The sequence below is a fragment of the Schistosoma mansoni genome, chromosome 6 (genome assembly GCF_000237925.1).
Source record: "Schistosoma mansoni strain Puerto Rico chromosome 6, complete genome".
NCBI lineage: Eukaryota > Metazoa > Platyhelminthes > Trematoda > Strigeidida > Schistosomatidae > Schistosoma > Schistosoma mansoni.
Genome location: NC_031500.1, coordinates 19,634,067 through 19,656,639, shown reverse-complemented (window position 1 = coordinate 19,656,639; position 22,573 = coordinate 19,634,067). Strand labels below are relative to the sequence as shown.

At 47.7% G+C, this 22,573-nt stretch overlaps 1 non-coding gene across 1 annotated transcript; it reads right to left on the bottom strand.

The window, feature by feature from the left end:
* Nucleotides 1-1,187: 1,187 nt before the first annotated feature.
* On the bottom strand, nt 1,188-1,258 carry Smp_tRNA_00779_Gln_CTG.1.1. The gene has a single exon. It is a non-coding gene (tRNA).
* Between the last annotated feature and the right edge of the window lie 21,315 nt (nt 1,259-22,573).

Here is a 22,573-nt window from a genome sequence, read left to right as displayed (position 1 = left end):
CACGTTCGCGTCGCTACCATACACACAACACCACACATTCTGACCATACCTAACATATTTCAACTACAATTCCACATGCAATTATCCATTCCATTACCAGCATCTACATAACGTCACTCACATATTCATCCCCATCTTGTCCTTCAGATTCACCGTCACCTACATCTACACCTACACACAACAAAACTGAACCACTCACTCTTCCTGACATCCACGTGCATACATGTGGAGCAAACTGACAGTCAGACAAACAAACGAATCGCCTACTGAATTCATGTATCCCTGACTCACTCACATACTCACTCCAACTCACATGTGCACGAACACACTAGCACCGACACATTGACATTAGTGAAGCGTCGATCTATGTCATCCAATACACCAAGCTATCCAGGACAACATCAACATCTGATTCGGTACACTGTGTCTAGCTGGTGTGCCATTCGATCGTCTCACGGACATCACGACCACTATTCCGGTCACACGAAACGGTTGGACAAACGTGCTGACTGAGAAGTAGCAGTGTGCACTGGTCGAGTGTGAGTGGTGTGATGTGGTCGGAGGAATGCATCTTGAAGTGTTTCACATGGTGGTCAGTGGTAGTTTGAAGACACCTGACAGGACGAGGCTCCTCCCAGACTCGAACTCGGGTCACTGAATTCACAGGTCGGAGTGCCAACCTCCACACCACCACACCGTAGTTGCACGCTCGCCACATACATAACATCACACATTCACAACACACATACAAACGACACGCGATGCCACCAACAACATTGTTTCGCTCGCACAAAATATCCCACAGTGCACGCAACTCTGCAATCACATACACACACAAGCATCAATACTGGATCAGTCTGTGAAATACAATGGCTGAATTACACATGTGCGTAGTCACATGCAGGTGTACAAGTGTAGAGTAGGATGAATCGGTGTGGATATGTGGTAGCTTGATGAACATGTGTGATTTGGACATGTGTACGTGGTGGTGAGTGTGTGACTGGAATCGGTCGAACACAGATGACGTAGTTTGTGAAGCACAGCATGTCGTTGATGCTGTCGACTGACCAGTTGACTGATCAGACTGAGGAGTGTTTGTGTTGAGTGGACTCGTGAAGTGTGATTGGGACGACGTGATCGAAGTGATGCACATGGTTATTGATGATTTCAAAAGTGCCCACATCATGAGGCCTCGTCGAGATTCGAACTCGGGTTGCCGGATTCAGAGTCCGAAGTGCTCACCGCTACACCACGAGGCCACGTTCGCGTCGCTACCATACACACAACACCACACATTCTGACCATACCTAACATATTTCAACTACAATTCCACATGCAATTATCCATTCCATTACCAGCATCTATATAACGTCACTCACATATTCATCCCCATCTTGTCCTTCAGATTCACCGTCACCTACATCTACACCTACACACAACAAAACTGAACCACTCACTCTTCCTGACATCCACGTGCATACATGTGGAGCAAACTGACAGTCAGACAAACAAACGAATCGCCTACTGAATTCATGTATCCCTGACTCACTCACACACTCACTCCAACTCACATGTGCACGAACACACTAGCACCGACACATTGACATTAGTGAAGCGTCGGTCTATGTCATCCAATACACCAAGCTATTCAGAACAACATCAACATCTGATTCGGTACACTGTGTCTAGCTGGTGTGCCATTCGATCGTCTCACGGACATCACGACCACTATTCCGGTCACACGAAACGGTTGGACAAACGTGCTGACTGAGAAGTAGCAGTGTGCACTGGTCGAGTGTGAGTGGTGTGATGTGGTCGGAGGAATGCATCTTGAAGTGTTTCACATGGTGGTCAGTGGTAGTTTGAAGACACCTGACAGGACGAGGCTCCTCCCAGACTCGAACTCGGGTCACTGAATTCACAGGTCGGAGTGCCAACCTCCACACCACCACACCGTAGTTGCACGCTCACCACATACATAACATCACACATTCACAACACACATACAAACGACACGCAATGCCACCAACAACATTGTTTCGCTCGCACAAAATATCCCACAGTGCACGCAACTCTGCAATCACATACACACACAAGCATCAATACTGGATCAGTCTGTGAAATACAATGGCTGAATTACACATGTGCGTAGTCACATGCAGGTGTACAAGTGTAGAGTAGGATGAATCGGTGTGGATATGTGGTAGCTTGATGAACATGTGTGATTTGGACATGTGTACGTGGTGGTGAGTGTGTGACTGGAATCGGTCGAACACAGATGACGTAGTTTGTGAAGCACAGCATGTCGTTGATGCTGTCGACTGACCAGTTGACTGATCAGACTGAGGAGTGTTTGTGTTGAGTGGACTCGTGAAGTGTGATTGGGACGACGTGATCGAAGTGATGCACATGGTTATTGATGATTTCAAAAGTGCCCACATCATGAGGCCTCGTCGAGATTCGAACTCGGGTTGCCGGATTCAGAGTCCGAAGTGCTCACCGCTACACCACGAGGCCACGTTCGCGTCGCTACCATACACACAACACCACACATTCTGACCATACCTAACATATTTCAACTACAATTCCACATGCAATTATCCATTCCATTACCAGCATCTACATAACGTCACTCACATATTCATCCCCATCTTGTCCTTCAGGTTCACCGTCACCTACATCTACACCTACACACAACAAAACTGAACCACTCACTCTTCCTGACATCCACGTGCATACATGTGGAGCAAACTGACAGTCAGACAAACAAACGAATCGCCTACTGAATTCATGTATCCCTGACTCACTCACACACTCACTCCAACTCACATGTGCACGAACACACTAGCACCGACACATTGACATTAGTGAAGCGTCGGTCTATGTCATCCAATACACCAAGCTATCCAGGACAACATCAACATCTGATTCGGTACACTGTGTCTAGCTGGTGTGCCATTCGATCGTCTCACGGACATCACGACCACTATTCCGGTCACACGAAACGGTTGGACAAACGTGCTGACTGAGAAGTAGCAGTGTGCACTGGTCGAGTGTGAGTGGTGTGATGTGGTCGGAGGAATGCATCTTGAAGTGTTTCACATGGTGGTCAGTGGTAGTTTGAAGACACCTGACAGGACGAGGCTCCTCCCAGACTCGAACTCGGGTCACTGAATTCACAGGTCGGAGTGCCAACCTCCACACCACCACACCGTAGTTGCACGCTCACCACATACATAACATCACACATTCACAACACACATACAAACGACACGCAATGCCACCAACAACATTGTTTCGCTCGCACAAAATATCCCACAGTGCACGCAACTCTGCAATCACATACACACACAAGCATCAATACTGGATCAGTCTGTGAAATACAATGGCTGAATTACACATGTGCGTAGTCACATGCAGGTGTACAAGTGTAGAGTAGGATGAATCGGTGTGGATATGTGGTAGCTTGATGAACATGTGTGATTTGGACATGTGTACGTGGTGGTGAGTGTGTGACTGGAATCGGTCGAACACAGATGACGTAGTTTGTGAAGCACAGCATGTCGTTGATGCTGTCGACTGACCAGTTGACTGATCAGACTGAGGAGTGTTTGTGTTGAGTGGACTCGTGAAGTGTGATTGGGACGACGTGATCGAAGTGATGCACATGGTTATTGATGATTTCAAAAGTGCCCACATCATGAGGCCTCGTCGAGATCCGAACTCGGGTTGCCGGATTCAGAGTCCGAAGTGCTCACCGCTACACCACGAGGCCACGTTCGCGTCGCTACCATACACACAACACCACACATTCTGACCATACCTAACATATTTCAACTACAATTCCACATGCAATTATCCATTCCATTACCAGCATCTACATAACGTCACTCACATATTCATCCCCATCTTGTCCTTCAGATTCACCGTCACCTACATCTACACCTACACACAACAAAACTGAACCACTCACTCTTCCTGACATCCACGTGCATACATGTGGAGCAAACTGACAGTCAGACAAACAAACGAATCGCCTACTGAATTCATGTATCCCTGACTCACTCACACACTCATTCCAACTCACATGTGCACGAACACACTAGCACCGACACATTGACATTAGTGAAGCGTCGATCTATGTCATCCAATACACCAAGCTATTCAGAACAACATCAACATCTGATTCGGTACACTGTGTCTAGCTGGTGTGCCATTCGATCGTCTCACGGACATCACGACCACTATTCCGGTCACACGAAACGGTTGGACAAACGTGCTGACTGAGAAGTAGCAGTGTGCACTGGTCGAGTGTGAGTGGTGTGATGTGGTCGGAGGAATGCATCTTGAAGTGTTTCACATGGTGGTCAGTGGTAGTTTGAAGACACCTGACAGGACGAGGCTCCTCCCAGACTCGAACTCGGGTCACTGAATTCACAGGTCGGAGTGCCAACCTCCACACCACCACACCGTAGTTGCACGCTCACCACATACATAACATCACACATTCACAACACACATACAAACGACACGCGATGCCACCAACAACATTGTTTCGCTCGCACAAAATATCCCACAGTGCACGCAACTCTGCAATCACATACACACACAAGCATCAATACTGGATCAGTCTGTGAAATACAATGGCTGAATTACACATGTGCGTAGTCACATGCAGGTGTACAAGTGTAGAGTAGGATGAATCGGTGTGGATATGTGGTAGCTTGATGAACATGTGTGATTTGGACATGTGTACGTGGTGGTGAGTGTGTGACTGGAATCGGTCGAACACAGATGACGTAGTTTGTGAAGCACAGCATGTCGTTGATGCTGTCGACTGACCAGTTGACTGATCAGACTGAGGAGTGTTTGTGTTGAGTGGACTCGTGAAGTGTGATTGGGACGACGTGATCGAAGTGATGCACATGGTTATTGATGATTTCAAAAGTGCCCACATCATGAGGCCTCGCCGAGATTCGAACTCGGGTTGCCGGATTCAGAGTCCGAAGTGCTCACCGCTACACCACGAGGCCACGTTCGCGTCGCTACCATACACACAACACCACACATTCTGACCATACCTAACATATTTCAACTACAATTCCACATGCAATTATCCATTCCATTACCAGCATCTACATAACGTCACTCACATATTCATCCCCATCTTGTCCTTCAGATTCACCGTCACCTACATCTACACCTACACACAACAAAACTGAACCACTCACTCTTCCTGACATCCACGTGCATACATGTGGAGCAAACTGACAGTCAGACAAACAAACGAATCGCCTACTGAATTCATGTATCCCTGACTCACTCACACACTCACTCCAACTCACATGTGCACGAACACACTAGCACCGACACATTGACATTAGTGAAGCGTCGATCTATGTCATCCAATACACCAAGCTATCCAGGACAACATCAACATCTGATTCGGTACACTGTGTCTAGCTGGTGTGCCATTCGATCGTCTCACGGACATCACGACCACTATTCCGGTCACACGAAACGGTTGGACAAACGTGCTGACTGAGAAGTAGCAGTGTGCACTGGTCGAGTGTGAGTGGTGTGATGTGGTCGGAGGAATGCATCTTGAAGTGTTTCACATGGTGGTCAGTGGTAGTTTGAAGACACCTGACAGGACGAGGCTCCTCCCAGACTCGAACTCGGGTCACTGAATTCACAGGTCGGAGTGCCAACCTCCACACCACCACACCGTAGTTGCACGCTCACCACATACATAACATCACACATTCACAACACACATACAAACGACACGCAATGCCACCAACAACATTGTTTCGCTCGCACAAAATATCCCACAGTGCACGCAACTCTGCAATCACATACACACACAAGCATCAATACTGGATCAGTCTGTGAAATACAATGGCTGAATTACACATGTGCGTAGTCACATGCAGGTGTACAAGTGTAGAGTAGGATGAATCGGTGTGGATATGTGGTAGCTTGATGAACATGTGTGATTTGGACATGTGTACGTGGTGGTGAGTGTGTGACTGGAATCGGTCGAACACAGATGACGTAGTTTGTGAAGCACAGCATGTCGTTGATGCTGTCGACTGACCAGTTGACTGATCAGACTGAGGAGTGTTTGTGTTGAGTGGACTCGTGAAGTGTGATTGGGACGACGTGATCGAAGTGATGCACATGGTTATTGATGATTTCAAAAGTGCCCACATCATGAGGCCTCGCCGAGATTCGAACTCGGGTTGCCGGATTCAGAGTCCGAAGTGCTCACCGCTACACCACGAGGCCACGTTCGCGTCGCTACCATACACACAACACCACACATTCTGACCATACCTAACATATTTCAACTACAATTCCACATGCAATTATCCATTCCATTACCAGCATCTACATAACGTCACTCACATATTCATCCCCATCTTGTCCTTCAGATTCACCGTCACCTACATCTACACCTACACACAACAAAACTGAACCACTCACTCTTCCTGACATCCACGTGCATACATGTGGAGCAAACTGACAGTCAGACAAACAAACGAATCGCCTACTGAATTCATGTATCCCTGACTCACTCACACACTCACTCCAACTCACATGTGCACGAACACACTAGCACCGACACATTGACATTAGTGAAGCGTCGGTCTATGTCATCCAATACACCAAGCTATTCAGAACAACATCAACATCTGATTCGGTACACTGTGTCTAGCTGGTGTGCCATTCGATCGTCTCACGGACATCACGACCACTATTCCGGTCACACGAAACGGTTGGACAAACGTGCTGACTGAGAAGTAGCAGTGTGCACTGGTCGAGTGTGAGTGGTGTGATGTGGTCGGAGGAATGCATCTTGAAGTGTTTCACATGGTGGTCAGTGGTAGTTTGAAGACACCTGACAGGACGAGGCTCCTCCCAGACTCGAACTCGGGTCACTGAATTCACAGGTCGGAGTGCCAACCTCCACACCACCACACCGTAGTTGCACGCTCACCACATACATAACATCACACATTCACATCACACATACAAACGACACGCGATGCCACCAACAACATTGTTTCGCTCGCACAAAATATCCCACAGTGCACGCAACACTGCAATCACATACACACACAAGCATCAATACTGGATCAGTCTGTGAAATACAATGGCTGAATTACACATGTGCGTAGTCACATGCAGGTGTACAAGTGTAGAGTAGGATGAATCGGTGTGGATATGTGGTAGCTTGATGAACATGTGTGATTTGGACATGTGTACGTGGTGGTGAGTGTGTGACTGGAATCGGTCGAACACAGATGACGTAGTTTGTGAAGCACAGCATGTCGTTGATGCTGTCGACTGACCAGTTGACTGATCAGACTGAGGAGTGTTTGTGTTGAGTGGACTCGTGAAGTGTGATTGGGACGACGTGATCGAAGTGATGCACATGGTTATTGATGATTTCAAAAGTGCACACATCATGAGGCCTCGTCGAGATTCGAACTCGGGTTGCCGGATTCAAAGTCCGAAGTGCTCACCGCTACACCACGAGGCCACGTTCGCGTCGCTACCATACACACAACACCACACATTCTGATCATACCTAACATATTTCAACTACAATTCCACATGCAATTATCCATTCCATTACCAGCATCTACATAACGTCACTCACATATTCATCCCCATCTTGTCCTTCAGATTCACCGTCACCTACATCTACACCTACACACAACAAAACTGAACCACTCACTCTTCCTGACATCCACGTGCATACATGTGGAGCAAACTGACAGTCAGACAAACAAACGAATCGCCTACTGAATTCATGTATCCCTGACTCACTCACACACTCACTCCAACTCACATGTGCACGAACACACTAGCACCGACACATTGACATTAGTGAAGCGTCGATCTATGTCATCCAATACACCAAGCTATCCAGGACAACATCAACATCTGATTCGGTACACTGTGTCTAGCTGGTGTGCCATTCGATCGTCTCACGGACATCACGACCACTATTCCGGTCACACGAAACGGTTGGACAAACGTGCTGACTGAGAAGTAGCAGTGTGCACTGGTCGAGTGTGAGTGGTGTGATGTGGTCGGAGGAATGCATCTTGAAGTGTTCCACATGGTGGTCAGTGGTAGTTTGAAGACACCTGACAGGACGAGGCTCCTCCCAGACTCGAACTCGGGTCACTGAATTCACAGGTCGGAGTGCCAACCTCCACACCACCACACCGTAGTTGCACGCTCACCACATACATAACATCACACATTCACAACACACATACAAACGACACGCGATGCCACCAACAACATTGTTTCGCTCGCACAAAATATCCCACAGTGCACGCAACTCTGCAATCACATACACACACAAGCATCAATACTGGATCAGTCTGTGAAATACAATGGCTGAATTACACATGTGCGTAGTCACATGCAGGTGTACAAGTGTAGAGTAGGATGAATCGGTGTGGATATGTGGTAGCTTGATGAACATGTGTGATTTGGACATGTGTACGTGGTGGTGAGTGTGTGACTGGAATCGGTCGAACACAGATGATGTAGTTTGTGAAGCACAGCATGTCGTTGATGCTGTCGACTGACCAGTTGACTGATCAGACTGAGGAGTGTTTGTGTTGAGTGGACTCGTGAAGTGTGATTGGGACGACGTGATCGAAGTGATGCACATGGTTATTGATGATTTCAAAAGTGCCCACATCATGAGGCCTCGCCGAGATCCGAACTCGGGTTGCCGGATTCAGAGTCCGAAGTGCTCACCGCTACACCACGAGGCCACGTTCGCGTCGCTACCATACACACAACACCACACATTCTGACCATACCTAACATATTTCAACTACAATTCCACATGCAATTATCCATTCCATTACCAGCATCTACATAACGTCACTCACATATTCATCCCCATCTTGTCCTTCAGATTCACCGTCACCTACATCTACACCTACACACAACAAAACTGAACCACTCACTCTTCCTGACATCCACGTGCATACATGTGGAGCAAACTGACAGTCAGACAAACAAACGAATCGCCTACTGAATTCATGTATCCCTGACTCACTCACACACTCACTCCAACTCACATGTGCACGAACACACTAGCACCGACACATTGACATTAGTGAAGCGTCGGTCTATGTCATCCAATACACCAAGCTATTCAGAACAACATCAACATCTGATTCGGTACACTGTGTCTAGCTGGTGTGCCATTCGATCGTCTCACGGACATCACGACCACTATTCCGGTCACACGAAACGGTTGGACAAACGTGCTGACTGAGAAGTAGCAGTGTGCACTGGTCGAGTGTGAGTGGTGTGATGTGGTCGGAGGAATGCATCTTGAAGTGTTTCACATGGTGGTCAGTGGTAGTTTGAAGACACCTGACAGGACGAGGCTCCTCCCAGACTCGAACTCGGGTCACTGAATTCACAGGTCGGAGTGCCAACCTCCACACCACCACACCGTAGTTGCACGCTCACCACATACATAACATCACACATTCACAACACACATACAAACGACACGCGATGCCACCAACAACATTGTTTCGCTCGCACAAAATATCCCACAGTGCACGCAACTCTGCAATCACATACACACACAAGCATCAATACTGGATCAGTCTGTGAAATACAATGGCTGAATTACACATGTGCGTAGTCACATGCAGGTGTACAAGTGTAGAGTAGGATGAATCGGTGTGGATATGTGGTAGCTTGATGAACATGTGTGATTTGGACATGTGTACGTGGTGGTGAGTGTGTGACTGGAATCGGTCGAACACAGATGACGTAGTTTGTGAAGCACAGCATGTCGTTGATGCTGTCGACTGACCAGTTGACTGATCAGACTGAGGAGTGTTTGTGTTGAGTGGACTCGTGAAGTGTGATTGGGACGACGTGATCGAAGTGATGCACATGGTTATTGATGATTTCAAAAGTGCCCACATCATGAGGCCTCGTCGAGATCCGAACTCGGGTTGCCGGATTCAGAGTCCGAAGTGCTCACCGCTACACCACGAGGCCACGTTCGCGTCGCTACCATACACACAACACCACACATTCTGACCATACCTAACATATTTCAACTACAATTCCACATGCAATTATCCATTCCATTACCAGCATCTACATAACGTCACTCACATATTCATCCCCATCTTGTCCTTCAGATTCACCGTCACCTACATCTACACCTACACACAACAAAACTGAACCACTCACTCTTCCTGACATCCACGTGCATACATGTGGAGCAAACTGACAGTCAGACAAACAAACGAATCGCCTACTGAATTCATGTATCCCTGACTCACTCACACACTCACTCCAACTCACATGTGCACGAACACACTAGCACCGACACATTGACATTAGTGAAGCGTCGATCTATGTCATCCAATACACCAAGCTATCCAGGACAACATCAACATCTGATTCGGTACACTGTGTCTAGCTGGTGTGCCATTCGATCGTCTCACGGACATCACGACCACTATTCCGGTCACACGAAACGGTTGGACAAACGTGCTGACTGAGAAGTAGCAGTGTGCACTGGTCGAGTGTGAGTGGTGTGATGTGGTCGGAGGAATGCATCTTGAAGTGTTCCACATGGTGGTCAGTGGTAGTTTGAAGACACCTGACAGGACGAGGCTCCTCCCAGACTCGAACTCGGGTCACTGAATTCACAGGTCGGAGTGCCAACCTCCACACCACCACACCGTAGTTGCACGCTCACCACATACATAACATCACACATTCACAACACACATACAAACGACACGCGATGCCACCAACAACATTGTTTCGCTCGCACAAAATATCCCACAGTGCACGCAACTCTGCAATCACATACACACACAAGCATCAATACTGGATCAGTCTGTGAAATACAATGGCTGAATTACACATGTGCGTAGTCACATGCAGGTGTACAAGTGTAGAGTAGGATGAATCGGTGTGGATATGTGGTAGCTTGATGAACATGTGTGATTTGGACATGTGTACGTGGTGGTGAGTGTGTGACTGGAATCGGTCGAACACAGATGACGTAGTTTGTGAAGCACAGCATGTCGTTGATGCTGTCGACTGACCAGTTGACTGATCAGACTGAGGAGTGTTTGTGTTGAGTGGACTCGTGAAGTGTGATTGGGACGACGTGATCGAAGTGATGCACATGGTTATTGATGATTTCAAAAGTGCCCACATCATGAGGCCTCGTCGAGATCCGAACTCGGGTTGCCGGATTCAGAGTCCGAAGTGCTCACCGCTACACCACGAGGCCACGTTCGCGTCGCTACCATACACACAACACCACACATTCTGACCATACCTAACATATTTCAACTACAATTCCACATGCAATTATCCATTCCATTACCAGCATCTACATAACGTCACTCACATATTCATCCCCATCTTGTCCTTCAGATTCACCGTCACCTACATCTACACCTACACACAACAAAACTGAACCACTCACTCTTCCTGACATCCACGTGCATACATGTGGAGCAAACTGACAGTCAGACAAACAAACGAATCGCCTACTGAATTCATGTATCCCTGACTCACTCACACACTCACTCCAACTCACATGTGCACGAACACACTAGCACCGACACATTGACATTAGTGAAGCGTCGGTCTATGTCATCCAATACACCAAGCTATTCAGAACAACATCAACATCTGATTCGGTACACTGTGTCTAGCTGGTGTGCCATTCGATCGTCTCACGGACATCACGACCACTATTCCGGTCACACGAAACGGTTGGACAAACGTGCTGACTGAGAAGTAGCAGTGTGCACTGGTCGAGTGTGAGTGGTGTGATGTGGTCGGAGGAATGCATCTTGAAGTGTTTCACATGGTGGTCAGTGGTAGTTTGAAGACACCTGACAGGACGAGGCTCCTCCCAGACTCGAACTCGGGTCACTGAATTCACAGGTCGGAGTGCCAACCTCCACACCACCACACCGTAGTTGCACGCTCACCACATACATAACATCACACATTCACAACACACATACAAACGACACGCAATGCCACCAACAACATTGTTTCGCTCGCACAAAATATCCCACAGTGCACGCAACTCTGCAATCACATACACACACAAGCATCAATACTGGATCAGTCTGTGAAATACAATGGCTGAATTACACATGTGCGTAGTCACATGCAGGTGTACAAGTGTAGAGTAGGATGAATCGGTGTGGATATGTGGTAGCTTGATGAACATGTGTGATTTGGACATGTGTACGTGGTGGTGAGTGTGTGACTGGAATCGGTCGAACACAGATGATGTAGTTTGTGAAGCACAGCATGTCGTTGATGCTGTCGACTGACCAGTTGACTGATCAGACTGAGGAGTGTTTGTGTTGAGTGGACTCGTGAAGTGTGATTGGGACGACGTGATCGAAGTGATGCACATGGTTATTGATGATTTCAAAAGTGCCCACATCATGAGGCCTCGCCGAGATCCGAACTCGGGTTGCCGGATTCAGAGTCCGAAGTGCTCACCGCTACACCACGAGGCCACGTTCGCGTCGCTACCATACACACAACACCACACATTCTGACCATACCTAACATATTTCAACTACAATTCCACATGCAATTATCCATTCCATTACCAGCATCTACATAACGTCACTCACATATTCATCCCCATCTTGTCCTTCAGATTCACCGTCACCTACATCTACACCTACACACAACAAAACTGAACCACTCACTCTTCCTGACATCCACGTGCATACATGTGGAGCAAACTGACAGTCAGACAAACAAACGAATCGCCTACTGAATTCATGTATCCCTGACTCACTCACACACTCACTCCACCTCACATGTGCACGAACACACTAGCACCGACACATTGACATTAGTGAAGCGTCGATCTATGTCATCCAATACACCAAGCTATCCAGGACAACATCAACATCTGATTCGGTACACTGTGTCTAGCTGGTGTGCCATTCGATCGTCTCACGGACATCACGACCACTATTCCGGTCACACGAAACGGTTGGACAAACGTGCTGACTGAGAAGTAGCAGTGTGCACTGGTCGAGTGTGAGTGGTGTGATGTGGTCGGAGGAATGCATCTTGAAGTGTTCCACATGGTGGTCAGTGGTAGTTTGAAGACACCTGACAGGACGAGGCTCCTCCCAGACTCGAACTCGGGTCACTGAATTCACAGGTCGGAGTGCCAACCTCCACACCACCACACCGTAGTTGCACGCTCACCACATACATAACATCACACATTCACAACACACATACAAACGACACGCGATGCCACCAACAACATTGTTTCGCTCGCACAAAATATCCCACAGTGCACGCAACTCTGCAATCACATACACACACAAGCATCAATACTGGATCAGTCTGTGAAATACAATGGCTGAATTACACATGTGCGTAGTCACATGCAGGTGTACAAGTGTAGAGTAGGATGAATCGGTGTGGATATGTGGTAGCTTGATGAACATGTGTGATTTGGACATGTGTACGTGGTGGTGAGTGTGTGACTGGAATCGGTCGAACACAGATGACGTAGTTTGTGAAGCACAGCATGTCGTTGATGCTGTCGACTGACCAGTTGACTGATCAGACTGAGGAGTGTTTGTGTTGAGTGGACTCGTGAAGTGTGATTGGGACGACGTGATCGAAGTGATGCACATGGTTATTGATGATTTCAAAAGTGCCCACATCATGAGGCCTCGCCGAGATTCGAACTCGGGTTGCCGGATTCAGAGTCCGAAGTGCTCACCGCTACACCACGAGGCCACGTTCGCGTCGCTACCATACACACAACACCACACATTCTGACCATACCTAACATATTTCAACTACAATTCCACATGCAATTATCCATTCCATTACCAGCATCTACATAACGTCACTCACATATTCATCCCCATCTTGTCCTTCAGATTCACCGTCACCTACATCTACACCTACACACAACAAAACTGAACCACTCACTCTTCCTGACATCCACGTGCATACATGTGGAGCAAACTGACAGTCAGACAAACAAACGAATCGCCTACTGAATTCATGTATCCCTGACTCACTCACACACTCACTCCAACTCACATGTGCACGAACACACTAGCACCGACACATTGACATTAGTGAAGCGTCGATCTATGTCATCCAATACACCAAGCTATTCAGAACAACATCAACATCTGATTCGGTACACTGTGTCTAGCTGGTGTGCCATTCGATCGTCTCACGGACATCACGACCACTATTCCGGTCACACGAAACGGTTGGACAAACGTGCTGACTGAGAAGTAGCAGTGTGCACTGGTCGAGTGTGAGTGGTGTGATGTGGTCGGAGGAATGCATCTTGAAGTGTTTCACATGGTGGTCAGTGGTAGTTTGAAGACACCTGACAGGACGAGGCTCCTCCCAGACTCGAACTCGGGTCACTGAATTCACAGGTCGGAGTGCCAACCTCCACACCACCACACCGTAGTTGCACGCTCACCACATACATAACATCACACATTCACAACACACATACAAACGACACGCAATGCCACCAACAACATTGTTTCGCTCGCACAAAATATCCCACAGTGCACGCAACTCTGCAATCACATACACACACAAGCATCAATACTGGATCAGTCTGTGAAATACAATGGCTGAATTACACATGTGCGTAGTCACATGCAGGTGTACAAGTGTAGAGTAGGATGAATCGGTGTGGATATGTGGTAGCTTGATGAACATGTGTGATTTGGACATGTGTACGTGGTGGTGAGTGTGTGACTGGAATCGGTCGAACACAGATGACGTAGTTTGTGAAGCACAGCATGTCGTTGATGCTGTCGACTGACCAGTTGACTGATCAGACTGAGGAGTGTTTGTGTTGAGTGGACTCGTGAAGTGTGATTGGGACGACGTGATCGAAGTGATGCACATGGTTATTGATGATTTCAAAAGTGCCCACATCATGAGGCCTCGCCGAGATTCGAACTCGGGTTGCCGGATTCAGAGTCCGAAGTGCTCACCGCTACACCACGAGGCCACGTTCGCGTCGCTACCATACACACAACACCACACATTCTGACCATACCTAACATATTTCAACTACAATTCCACATGCAATTATCCATTCCATTACCAGCATCTACATAACGTCACTCACATATTCATCCCCATCTTGTCCTTCAGATTCACCGTCACCTACATCTACACCTACACACAACAAAACTGAACCACTCACTCTTCCTGACATCCACGTGCATACATGTGGAGCAAACTGACAGTCAGACAAACAAACGAATCGCCTACTGAATTCATGTATCCCTGACTCACTCACACACTCACTCCAACTCACATGTGCACGAACACACTAGCACCGACACATTGACATTAGTGAAGCGTCGATCTATGTCATCCAATACACCAAGCTATTCAGAACAACATCAACATCTGATTCGGTACACTGTGTCTAGCTGGTGTGCCATTCGATCGTCTCACGGACATCACGACCACTATTCCGGTCACACGAAACGGTTGGACAAACGTGCTGACTGAGAAGTAGCAGTGTGCACTGGTCGAGTGTGAGTGGTGTGATGTGGTCGGAGGAATGCATCTTGAAGTGTTTCACATGGTGGTCAGTGGTAGTTTGAAGACACCTGACAGGACGAGGCTCCTCCCAGACTCGAACTCGGGTCACTGAATTCACAGGTCGGAGTGCCAACCTCCACACCACCACACCGTAGTTGCACGCTCACCACATACATAACATCACACATTCACAACACACATACAAACGACACGCGATGCCACCAACAACATTGTTTCGCTCGCACAAAATATCCCACAGTGCACGCAACTCTGCAATCACATACACACACAAGCATCAATACTGGATCAGTCTGTGAAATACAATGGCTGAATTACACATGTGCGTAGTCACATGCAGGTGTACAAGTGTAGAGTAGGATGAATCGGTGTGGATATGTGGTAGCTTGATGAACATGTGTGATTTGGACATGTGTACGTGGTGGTGAGTGTGTGACTGGAATCGGTCGAACACAGATGATGTAGTTTGTGAAGCACAGCATGTCGTTGATGCTGTCGACTGACCAGTTGACTGATCAGACTGAGGAGTGTTTGTGTTGAGTGGACTCGTGAAGTGTGATTGGGACGACGTGATCGAAGTGATGCACATGGTTATTGATGATTTCAAAAGTGCCCACATCATGAGGCCTCGCCGAGATCCGAACTCGGGTTGCCGGATTCAGAGTCCGAAGTGCTCACCGCTACACCACGAGGCCACGTTCGCGTCGCTACCATACACACAACACCACACATTCTGACCATACCTAACATATTTCAACTACAATTCCACATGCAATTATCCATTCCATTACCAGCATCTACATAACGTCACTCACATATTCATCCCCATCTTGTCCTTCAGATTCACCGTCACCTACATCTACACCTACACACAACAAAACTGAACCACTCACTCTTCCTGACATCCACGTGCATACATGTGGAGCAAACTGACAGTCAGACAAACAAACGAATCGCCTACTGAATTCATGTATCCCTGACTCACTCACACACTCACTCCAACTCACATGTGCACGAACACACTAGCACCGACACATTGACATTAGTGAAGCGTCGATCTATGTCATCCAATACACCAAGCTATTCAGAACAACATCAACATCTGATTCGGTACACTGTGTCTAGCTGGTGTGCCATTCGATCGTCTCACGGACATCACGACCACTATTCCGGTCACACGAAACGGTTGGACAAACGTGCTGACTGAGAAGTAGCAGTGTGCACTGGTCGAGTGTGAGTGGTGTGATGTGGTCGGAGGAATGCATCTTGAAGTGTTTCACATGGTGGTCAGTGGTAGTTTGAAGACACCTGACAGGACGAGGCTCCTCCCAGACTCGAACTCGGGTCACTGAATTCACAGGTCGGAGTGCCAACCTCCACACCACCACACCGTAGTTGCACGCTCACCACATACATAACATCACACATTCACAACACACATACAAACGACACGCGATGCCACCAACAACATTGTTTCGCTCGCACAAAATATCCCACAGTGCACGCAACTCTGCAATCACATACACACACAAGCATCAATACTGGATCAGTCTGTGAAATACAATGGCTGAATTACACATGTGCGTAGTCACATGCAGGTGTACAAGTGTAGAGTAGGATGAATCGGTGTGGATATGTGGTAGCTTGATGAACATGTGTGATTTGGACATGTGTACGTGGTGGTGAGTGTGTGACTGGAATCGGTCGAACACAGATGATGTAGTTTGTGAAGCACAGCATGTCGTTGATGCTGTCGACTGACCAGTTGACTGATCAGACTGAGGAGTGTTTGTGTTGAGTGGACTCGTGAAGTGTGATTGGGACGACGTGATCGAAGTGATGCACATGGTTATTGATGATTTCAAAAGTGCCCACATCATGAGGCCTCGCCGAGATCCGAACTCGGGTTGCCGGATTCAGAGTCCGAAGTGCTCACCGCTACACCACGAGGCCACGTTCGCGTCGCTACCATACACACAACACCACACATTCTGACCATACCTAACATATTTCAACTACAATTCCACATGCAATTATCCATTCCATTACCAGCATCTACATAACGTCACTCACATATTCATCCCCATCTTGTCCTTCAGATTCACCGTCACCTACATCTACACCTACACACAACAAAACTGAACCACTCACTCTTCCTGACATCCACGTGCATACATGTGGAGCAAACTGACAGTCAGACAAACAAACGAATCGCCTACTGAATTCATGTATCCCTGACTCACTCACACACTCACTCCAACTCACATGTGCACGAACACACTAGCACCGACACATTGACATTAGTGAAGCGTCGATCTATGTCATCCAATACACCAAGCTATCCAGGACAACATCAACATCTGATTCGGTACACTGTGTCTAGCTGGTGTGCCATTCGATCGTCTCACGGACATCACGACCACTATTCCGGTCACACGAAACGGTTGGACAAACGTGCTGACTGAGAAGTAGCAGTGTGCACTGGTCGAGTGTGAGTGGTGTGATGTGGTCGGAGGAATGCATCTTGAAGTGTTTCACATGGTGGTCAGTGGTAGTTTGAAGACACCTGACAGGACGAGGCTCCTCCCAGACTCGAACTCGGGTCACTGAATTCACAGGTCGGAGTGCCAACCTCCACACCACCACACCGTAGTTGCACGCTCGCCACATACATAACATCACACATTCACAACACACATACAAACGACACGCGATGCCACCAACAACATTGTTTCGCTCGCACAAAATATCCCACAGTGCACGCAACACTGCAATCACATACACACACAAGCATCAATACTGGATCAGTCTGTGAAATACAATGGCTGAATTACACATGTGCGTAGTCACATGCAGGTGTACAAGTGTAGAGTAGGATGAATCGGTGTGGATATGTGGTAGCTTGATGAACATGTGTGATTTGGACATGTGTACGTGGTGGTGAGTGTGTGACTGGAATCGGTCGAACACAGATGACGTAGTTTGTGAATCACAGCATGTCGTTGATGCTGTCGACTGACCAGTTGACTGATCAGACTGAGGAGTGTTTGTGTTGAGTGGACTCGTGAAGTGTGATTGGGACGACGTGATCGAAGTGATGCACATGGTTATTGATGATTTCAAAAGTGCCCACATCATGAGGCCTCGCCGAGATTCGAACTCGGGTTGCCGGATTCAGAGTCCGAAGTGCTCACCGCTACACCACGAGGCCACGTTCGCGTCGCTACCATACACACAACACCACACATTCTGACCATACCTAACATATTTCAACTACAATTCCACATGCAATTATCCATTCCATTACCAGCATCTACATAACGTCACTCACATATTCATCCCCATCTTGTCCTTCAGATTCACCGTCACCTACATCTACACCTACACACAACAAAACTGAACCACTCACTCTTCCTGACATCCACGTGCATACATGTGGAGCAAACTGACAGTCAGACAAACAAACGAATCGCCTACTGAATTCATGTATCCCTGACTCACTCACACACTCACTCCAACTCACATGTGCACGAACACACTGGCACCGACACATTGACATTAGTGAAGCGTCGATCTATGTCATCCAATACACCAAGCTATCCAGGACAACATCAACATCTGATTCGGTACACTGTGTCTAGCTGGTGTGCCATTCGATCGTCTCACGGACATCACGACCACTATTCCGGTCACACGAAACGGTTGGACAAACGTGCTGACTGAGAAGTAGCAGTGTGCACTGGTCGAGTGTGAGTGGTGTGATGTGGTCGGAGGAATGCATCTTGAAGTGTTTCACATGGTGGTCAGTGGTAGTTTGAAGACACCTGACAGGACGAGGCTCCTCCCAGACTCGAACTCGGGTCACTGAATTCACAGGTCGGAGTGCCAACCTCCACACCACCACACCGTAGTTGCACGCTCACCACATACATAACATCACACATTCACAACACACATACAAACGACACGCGATGCCACCAACAACATTGTTTCGCTCGCACAAAATATCCCACAGTGCACGCAACTCTGCAATCACATACACACACAAGCATCAATACTGGATCAGTCTGTGAAATACAATGGCTGAATTACACATGTGCGTAGTCACATGCAGGTGTACAAGTGTAGAGTAGGATGAATCGGTGTGGATATGTGGTAGCTTGATGAACATGTGTGATTTGGACATGTGTACGTGGTGGTGAGTGTGTGACTGGAATCGGTCGAACACAGATGACGTAGTTTGTGAAGCACAGCATGTCGTTGATGCTGTCGACTGACCAGTTGACTGATCAGACTGAGGAGTGTTTGTGTTGAGTGGACTCGTGAAGTGTGATTGGGACGACGTGATCGAAGTGATGCACATGGTTATTGATGATTTCAAAAGTGCCCACATCATGAGGCCTCGTCGAGATCCGAACTCGGGTTGCCGGATTCAGAGTCCGAAGTGCTCACCGCTACACCACGAGGCCACGTTCGCGTCGCTACCATACACACAACACCACACATTCTGACCATACCTAACATATTTCAACTACAATTCCACATGCAATTATCCATTCCATTACCAGCATCTACATAACGTCACTCACATATTCATCCCCATCTTGTCCTTCAGATTCACCGTCACCTACATCTACACCTACACACAACAAAACTGAACCACTCACTCTTCCTGACATCCACGTGCATACATGTGGAGCAAACTGACAGTCAGACAAACAAACGAATCGCCTACTGAATTCATGTATCCCTGACTCACTCACACACTCACTCCAACTCACATGTGCACGAACACACTAGCACCGACACATTGACATTAGTGAAGCGTCGATCTATGTCATCCAATACACCAAGCTATTCAGAACAACATCAACATCTGATTCGGTACACTGTGTCTAGCTGGTGTGCCATTCGATCGTCTCACGGACATCACGACCACTATTCCGGTCACACGAAACGGTTGGACAAACGTGCTGACTGAGAAGTAGCAGTGTGCACTGGTCGAGTGTGAGTGGTGTGATGTGGTCGGAGGAATGCATCTTGAAGTGTTTCACATGGTGGTCAGTGGTAGTTTGAAGACACCTGACAGGACGAGGCTCCTCCCAGACTCGAACTCGGGTCACTGAATTCACAGGTCGGAGTGCCAACCTCCACACCACCACACCGTAGTTGCACGCTCACCACATACATAACATCACACATTCACAACACACATACAAACGACACGCGATGCCACCAACAACATTGTTTCGCTCGCACAAAATATCCCACAGTGCACGCAACTCTGCAATCACATACACACACAAGCATCAATACTGGATCAGTCTGTGAAATACAATGGCTGAATTACACATGTGCGTAGTCACATGCAGGTGTACAAGTGTAGAGTAGGATGAATCGGTGTGGATATGTGGTAGCTTGATGAACATGTGTGATTTGGACATGTGTACGTGGTGGTGAGTGTGTGACTGGAATCGGTCGAACACATATGATGTAGTTTGTGAAGCACAGCATGTCGTTGATGCTGTCGACTGACCAGTTGACTGATCAGACTGAGGAGTGTTTGTGTTGAGTGGACTCGTGAAGTGTGATTGGGACGACGTGATCGAAGTGATGCACATGGTTATTGATGATTTCAAAAGTGCCCACATCATGAGGCCTCGTCGGGATTCGAACTCGGGTTGCCGGATTCAGAGTCCGAAGTGCTCACCGCTACACCACGAGGCCACGTTCGCGTCGCTACCATACACACAACACCACACATTCTGACCATACCTAACATATTTCAACTACAATTCCACATGCAATTATCCATTCCATTACCAGCATCTACATAACGTCACTCACATATTCATCCCCATCTTGTCCTTCAGATTCACCGTCACCTACATCTACACCTACACACAACAAAACTGAACCACTCACTCTTCCTGACATCCACGTGCATACATGTGGAGCAAACTGACAGTCAGACAAACAAACGAATCGCCTACTGAATTCATGTATCCCTGACTCACTCACACACTCACTCCAACTCACATGTGCACGAACACACTAGCACCGACACATTGACATTAGTGAAGCGTCGATCTATGTCATCCAATACACCAAGCTATTCAGAACAACATCAACATCTGATTCGGTACACTGTGTCTAGCTGGTGTGCCATTCGATCGTCTCACGGACATCACGACCACTATTCCGGTCACACGAAACGGTTGGACAAACGTGCTGACTGAGAAGTAGCAGTGTGCACTGGTCGAGTGTGAGTGGTGTGATGTGGTCGGAGGAATGCATCTTGAAGTGTTCCACATGGTGGTCAGTGGTAGTTTGAAGACACCTGACAGGACGAGGCTCCTCCCAGACTCGAACTCGGGTCACTGAATTCACAGGTCGGAGTGCCAACCTCCACACCACCACACCGTAGTTGCACGCTCACCACATACATAACATCACACATTCACAACACACATACAAACGACACGCGATGCCACCAACAACATTGTTTCGCTCGCACAAAATATCCCACAGTGCACGCAACTCTGCAATCACATACACACACAAGCATCAATACTGGATCAGTCTGTGAAATACAATGGCTGAATTACACATGTGCGTAGTCACATGCAGGTGTACAAGTGTAGAGTAGGATGAATCGGTGTGGATATGTGGTAGCTTGATGAACATGTGTGATTTGGACATGTGTACGTGGTGGTGAGTGTGTGACTGGAATCGGTCGAACACAGATGACGTAGTTTGTGAAGCACAGCATGTCGTTGATGCTGTCGACTGACCAGTTGACTGATCAGACTGAGGAGTGTTTGTGTTGAGTGGACTCGTGAAGTGTGATTGGGACGACGTGATCGAAGTGATGCACATGGTTATTGATGATTTCAAAAGTGCCCACATCATG